Source organism: Triticum dicoccoides, chromosome 2A (genome assembly GCF_002162155.2).
Source record: "Triticum dicoccoides isolate Atlit2015 ecotype Zavitan chromosome 2A, WEW_v2.0, whole genome shotgun sequence".
NCBI lineage: Eukaryota > Viridiplantae > Streptophyta > Magnoliopsida > Poales > Poaceae > Triticum > Triticum dicoccoides.
In genome coordinates this window covers 762,082,584-762,090,315 of record NC_041382.1, presented here as the reverse complement: position 1 = coordinate 762,090,315, position 7,732 = coordinate 762,082,584, and the positions used below count along the sequence as shown (strand labels likewise).

Here is a 7,732-nt window from a genome sequence, read left to right as displayed (position 1 = left end):
ATGAGTCTAGGGTGCCTCGACGTCGAAAAACCCACCTAAATGATTCTAGGGTGCCTCGACGTCGAAAAAACCACCTAAATGATTCTAGGGTGCCTCGACGTCGAAAAAACCACCTAAATGATTCTAGGGTGCCTCGACGTCTAAAAGCCACCTAAATGAGTCTAGGGTGCCACGACATCGACAAAACCACCTAAGTGAGTATAGGGCTATTTCAGATATACAAATCAACATCAAAAATCATCACATTCAGCATATTGGGAGATCCATACATAAGCAATACATAACTAATTAGTATCATAATTGGGGGATCCATACATGACCATTACATAACTAATATGTAGCATAACTGGGAGACCCATACATGAACATTACATAACTAATAGGTAGCATAATTTGGAGATCCATACATGACTAATAAGTAGCATAATTGGGAGATCCATACAGGACCATTACATAACTAATAAGGAGATCCATACATGACCATAAACTCCATGACCATTACTGCCCAATGTGGCTCATTCATCTAAGATTGCCTTGATCCCATTCAGCTTGGCCTTGGTCTGCTCCAAAACCTTCTCAATCTCATCAATATGGGCCTGCAACTTAGTCTTCTCTTCAACAAGCTTCAACTTCATGTTCCTAAGGACACTGGCTTGAGATACTGTCAGGTTCTTAACCATGTCATACTTCTCCTGGAGCTTGCTCTCATCAGGCTTCCTTTCCATCTGGGCCCTCCTCTCATTCTCATCCAAAAGGGCTTGAACATCTCCAACCAACTTGTCATAACTGGCTTGCAGCTTGATCTTCTCTTGTGTCAGATTGTGAACAGCAAATGAGTTCACCAGGTTGTCCTCAGTCCTGTTTCTCTTGGACTCTTCATACATATCCCACAACTTGGACAGTGCATTCTCCATTGTAGCTGGCCAAGATGGATCAACCCATTCAACTAGTCCACAGGTTTTACCATCCTGTTAAATTACAGTGTTAAACAGCAAGATATGAGCTACATGCCAAGATGAGTTATTTACTAATAACAAGTAGGCACTCCAACCAGTACCAACAATTAGGCAATCTAAATAATGCGTGCTTACTAACTAAAAGCAACTAGGGCAGCAGTACTTAATAACAATTTTTAATAACTGCTTCCAACCCCATGCACATGCTTGACATATAAACAAACCTCACTTGTTCACACTGTCACATGTTGACATATTAACAAATGACCTCACTTATCAACACTGTCACATGCTGACATATTAACAAATGACCTCACTTATCCACACTGTCATATGCTCACATATAAACAAATGAACATGCCACAACACTCTGCACAGATGCTCACATAAATACAATGACTTCACTGAGCCAATAAGCATTGGGCACATATTTAAACAGCCTAACTAACAAGCCAGATCTGCTAAATACCAAAATAGGTACTAAACAATGACCAAATGATTAGACCACGACAGCTAATTAGCAGAAATTTGACACATACCTTCACAACACAGGCAAGGAACCTCCTGCCAGTATGGATGCCCTCGAAAGAAACAAGTCTTTCTGCTCGCTTCCGGTGTTCATGGCACAAAACATAATCTTTGCCCTCGAATTCGGAGTCATCCATGGTAGCAGGGATCTGCACGTGCAAAGGAAAGCAAGAGATTTGGGAAGAAAACTTCAGATCTAGCTCAAGAGGAAAATCCCCAAATCCAAACCCTAACCCTATTTCTACCAACTCACCTGCACGATGCCGTCGTCTGAACCTGAGGTGGCGTACTGGTAATACCTGCCATGTGAACCTTCACTGCTGCCAGAGTCCTCACTCCAGGAAACCATGGCGACGCGGCGGCGGCGGTCAGAGATGTGGACGTGTCGACGACGGCGAACGAGTGGGAGCAGAGAGCGCGAGCGAATGAGGGTTGTGGTGGGTGGGCCTGTAACGACTCGAGGGGAGGGACCGGTCAAAAGGGTTCCGGCTCGAGCCGGCCCGCGCACGGCATCTCACGGCGTCTAACGAGTCAAACGGATGAACAATTATGCCACGTCGACAAATGCGGGTCCCACCTGTCATAATCCCACTTAAAACGAGCGAACCGAGCGACTTGTGGTTTTTGCAAAAAATTAGCCCCGGAATTAGTGTTTTTGGGCACAAAACTAGAGACTTGTGATTTCTGCAACCCTAGCCTTCAGTGTCGATGTTTTTTGCAATTCACTCTGTGAAAATGACTTGCCGCGTTAAATGGCTAAGTTGCCTGTCCAAGTCGAGCCGTTCCAATCATGCAAGCTGCCCGAGGCCTGAATATTTCTTCCTTTTTTGATGAAAGCATTGCATTTAGACTTTGATTCATTAAGCAATTTCCTTTAGCTCCGGAACTTATTACATTGATTTTACATGTCCTCAACTTCAATGGTACCTAAGAGCTTGAAATGCAGTCCTCTCACCTTCAATGGTACTCCCTTCGTTTCAAAATAGATGACCCAACTTTATACTAACTTTAGTATGAAGTTAGTTTAAGGGTCATCTATTTTGGAACGCGGGAGTACCTAAGAGCCTGAAATACAGTCCTCTTACCATGTTATGTTTTTATCTTTCTAATTGTCATCATGTCTCAATGGTACCTAAGTTGAATATCATCTAATGTTCCATGCTTTTCTTCTTTGAACCATTGACAGCATTTGAAGATTCTTTTCAGTTAGAAAATTACATAAAATGTGATCCTTACTATTATATCTCGAACTAAACTCAAAATTTAGTTTAGACTACCTCTTTGACTCTGTGAACTGTTGATAAATCCTGACGATATATGATGGCTACATTGCAAAATAGCAAGAATACTACTACCCTACTACTAGCTGCTAATCAGTTTCATTCGTAAGTGCAATTTTTTGTAAGTCAAGTCCAATCCAAATGCAAGGCTAAGAATACAATACAAGTAGAAACAGACCCGATCCTGAAAGCCGGGCTACTGAAGCTTACTTAAACTGAACCTATGGGAATATGCATGCAAGAAACAGTACTCCCTCATATCCATATTAGTTGTCGCTCAAACGTACCACTGAAATACATCTAGATAAATCCGTTTCAGCGATAATTAATATGGATCAAAGGGAGTAGCAGAATTGATAAATGTAAATGTTGGCCGGCTATAAGCAACAAGAACAATGAGCAAGGAGCCTAGTAAGGGTTTTCATTTTGCATGTCAAGAAGGAAGAATATAAGCCCTGGGCAACGCTTAACGATCACAATCCATTGTTACTACAGATCATCAGATGCAGTTTAACGGTAAAATAGACTAGTCTTGGTTATCTGCTCTGAATAAGATAGACAGATGCAAACCAAAGAAGAGATCCTTACACTAGCAAGGCGTGCTTAGGGATATCGCTGGGATTGGCCGAGACCTTAGGTCTCCACACCGGAACGATCGGGAAGGCTAGGATGGCGCATAGGCCCTGAGGGCCTCTCACATCGCGTGCCATGTACATGTACCCTCCATGACCCCATGCCATTTGGTGCCCCATGAGTTCTTGAAGATCCAGCATCTTCGTAGAAATGCGTCCGTGCCATAGCCGACCACGGCGTGGGTGATGGTGTTGTTGCACGGACCAGTGTACACGCCAATGTCCTCACTGTAATAGTGGAAATATATGCCGAGCCCGATTTCCACTATGACGGGCTGGACGCCTGGACCGCCACCGCCACCATCAAGGCCCTCTCGCCGCTGTATACTACATGGAACCCTTCTATGTTCTATGGAAGCAAAGCGGGAAAGGCCATCAGACCTCATGTGGCACCGACGCTTAATGCCGTCGTACGGGTAAGCCCTGTCTGTCGCTATGCGGTTCTTTTTTATGAAATCCAAGGCTCGCCACGACTCGCCACACCTGCAACCAAGGTTAGCTTTGTCGCAGTCGATGAGCATCTGCGGTGACAGATCCTCCAGCTTGCCGGTCTTGATAGCAGTTATGCCCTCCACAGCGCCAGCGGCGACGAAGGCCCAACATGCGCCGCAATACTGCCCTTGATTCTTGATGCTTGTCACCGCGTGGGATCCCGCCAATCAACGCGGTCAGGGAGCTCCTCGTTGGTGATTGCGGTATGAGGCATGTAATCGAAGTGGTACGGGAGGTGGCCCGCCGAGGTGCAATCAGCTTCGACGTTGGGTAGCTCTGCATGGGTCCTGTCGGCGAAAATGTTGAGTCCGAGCTTGGAGCGCGCGTCGCCCTGGTTATTCTCATGAATGAAGCGCACATTCTGTTTGAAGATGCTAAAGCGCATCGACTTCTCATCGGGGTCACGCGCCACCTCATTGAACGTGCACCAGCGCTCATAGAGATCCCATAGTGACTCCTCCGACTCTAGGTCTTGATCAGTGATGCCCATGCTCGTGACTGGCACAACAGTTGCCATCGCGATGGCGGCCACGAGTAGTGCGGCCAGTCACCATGTTTAACCCACCCTGCACGGCACAACATATAATACCTCAATCAGTTTACTAGTTTATTTAATTTAACTAACTACTAATAGATATTAATTGAGCCGGTAAAAATTCAACTACAGCTTGCTTTGCAGGGTAACGAAAGGGAATTCCCTCCTCGAAACCCCATGGATGCAATCAAATGCCCTATAGGAGAAACAACGCAGGAAACCTCTAAGACAGAATGGTTAATAAGGAGAGAGAAAATAAGTATCTTCGATCACCATTGCTCATATGATTCTACTGATCCCCCAAAACAAGAAATCCACAAAATAAAACAGTGACAGAAAGTAGAAAACCAGCAGGAGGACGGATCCCTCTCATGACTAGGGTACACCTATAGCAAACTAATACAGACCAACGGTGGCATCCAAACAAGTCTGGAGTCCCAGCCAACAACACACAAAGAATAGCTTACCGCATTCCTCCTGTTCTTGAGGCATGCTAGCTCCTAGAAGGGGAACCCGTGGTCCATGGCAAATAGCACACGTGGTATCGAAGAGGAGTGCTTTTGGTGGATGCAGTCGGAAGCAACTGCTTTTATAGATTATACAGACTATTCTTTAGTGTAGAGCACTCCTAAAATCTTGGGTATATATCAAGCTATATCATATCTCAAAGTACTATGCACCATATCTCGAGCTATCATGTACATTAAATAAGGATTTAGATATACCTTCTCCAATGGCACTTCAAATGTATCATATCTTAAGCTATATCATATACATTAAATATTTTTTAGATAATAATTCTCTAAGGGCATTCCTAGTGCTTCATATCTTAACCTATACCATGTACAATGAATGTGTATTTAGATACAACTTCTCCAAAGGCACTCCCAATGCATCATATCTTAAGACATATCACTTACATTAAATATGTGTTTAGATACAACTTTTCTAAGGGCGGTCCCAACGCTTTGCCTTTGACCATATCTTAGTCATTACGCCTAAGCAAACCAATTATGTAGTGCTCTATTTAATGAGAAAAGAGAGAGATACCATATCTTATTCTAGATATAGTTCTTGACATAAAAACCAATACAACTTTTACTTTGTCTCATAAAACACATTAAATGAGAGGATTTAGATACAATATATTGGAGGGGTTATATCTAAGTTCACATTTAATGCATATGATATACTATCTCCGTCTCGGTGAATAAGTCATTCACGTAGCTCTAGGTCGACGATTTAACTATCTAAATATGTATTATATGTGACAAAAAATATATATTTAAAAACTACATCCGTGTAGAAATCTAGTGATATACTTTTCATGATATATAACACATATTTAATTACTCAAATCGATGACTAAGAACTATGTGAATGACTTATTCACATAGACGGAGGTAGTAGTCTAAGATATAATGCATTGGGAGTCCCCTAAGAACACTCTCAATGCATCATATCTTTAATGTATCATAAGATATATCATATACGTTAAATATAAAGACTGGTTTTTTAACACCCGGGTGTATAGAGACCCATTATCTTCACTGTTCGCTATGGCTGTCCCGCCTCGTGATCCGGTCCCTGGTCTGCCACAGCGTTTGTGATTTGCAGTGCTAGTATTAGCCAACTGACGCACGTAGGGCTACCTTTTTGTTCCATCCCATCACAGCAACCATATTTTTTCCTCCCAAGATTTGTCACTTTCACGTGTGAGAAAGTAGTGAGAGGGAGACAGGAGGAGAGAGGGGTAGCTTTTCTCTCTCTCTCACACACACAGACGTGCTATGACAGAGAAGGGAGTGACGCGTTGTGTGCGACTCTCTGAGATAAAAAAGAGGAGCAGAGAGAGGCGTGTGGATGAAAGAAAGAAAAAAGCAGAGAGAGAAAGGATACGAGCAGAGTCTTGTCTAATCTCTAGTCATCCGCTATCCACTAGTAGCAGCTACTTACGGATGAGGATGCTGTCTTGGTCAATCAACACTAAAACTATCCACAATGGGAGTAATATAGATAGTAATATCACACATATCTAGATTAAATAGATGATGTGTCATGTAATAAATGAAAAAAGAGATGAAAGTGGTAAAATACCTAGTTACTACTAGTATGAGTAACATCACACATATCAAGATAAGATGTGTCTAGTCTAATAAATAAAGTGCTCCATGTTACCATACATATGTTATTCCTTACTATAGAGATAGTAACATAGACTAGTAACATGGACACGTTACTAGTCTATGTTAGGGCCTGTTTGGTTCCAATAAGTCACCTGACTTATAAGTCAGGTGACTTAAAACCAGTGACCTATAAGTCACACATGTTTGGTTGTCACCTGACTTATAAGTCACCTGACCACATCTTTCCACTTTATTTTTTTATGTAAAGGTGGTGGGACCCACGTAAAAAAGGTGACTTATAAGTTTTAAGTTGGGGTGGAGCAACTTATGGCTTATAAGTTGGGATGATTTATAAGTTGGGTCTGTTTGGCAAAATAAGTCATTTTTTTTCACTTTCCGACTTATAAGTTAGTGACTTATTTGAAACCAAACAGACCCTTACTACCCATTGTGACTAGTCTAAGGGTGCATCAGTGGTCATGTGACTACAGTGAATTTAACTGCCACATTTGTCGGGAACCGCTGTGGAGTACTAGCGCACAACTGCCACTGCTCAGCCCTATACCCTACCATACTATTCCCTCCATTCGAAATTACTTGTCTTGGATATGGATGTATCTAGAACTAAAATACATCTAGATACATCCATTTCTGCGACAAGTAATTACGAACAGAGGGAGTAGATGCCTACCGGCACAAATGGGCTGACAAAGTTGGCTGAATCTGCAAATGGTCTGATCCCAGTCAGATTCCAGCACAGATCTCAACGGGACTGCACGTTGTGATAAGAGGGTGCCGGGAGTCCCGGGAGCTCCCACACCTTTTCGTTAAATGTATGTTCAAAAGAAGCCTATAAGAAGTGCCACATTTAGGAAATTAAAACCGAGCTCCTTCCAAGCCCTCCAGTGCCGTCTCCGTTTTCGACCGTTTGATTTCGTGATCTAGGTGTCCTAGGCCATTAGATATGTTGTGCAATCCTGTTTTAATAATCGTTTACAATAAAAATTGCACCCAGTCATAAGTTGTAATTTATCTTTGTAATTTACCGCACTTATTAATTGTTGGACATAAAAAGTTGCCCATCTCTCCTTTTAAATGCCTATCTGTATAAACACCCAATAAATGGTTGTCATAAATGTCCTTCTATACACCTCTTGGATATGCATTCATGAATATGCATATT

General features: G+C 42.5%; 1 pseudogene; it reads right to left on the bottom strand.

Annotated features, from left to right (window-relative positions):
* Window positions 1-3,348: 3,348 nt before the first annotated feature.
* On the bottom strand, window positions 3,349-4,405 carry LOC119358365 (annotated as a pseudogene).
* Window positions 4,406-7,732: the final 3,327 nt, after the last annotated feature.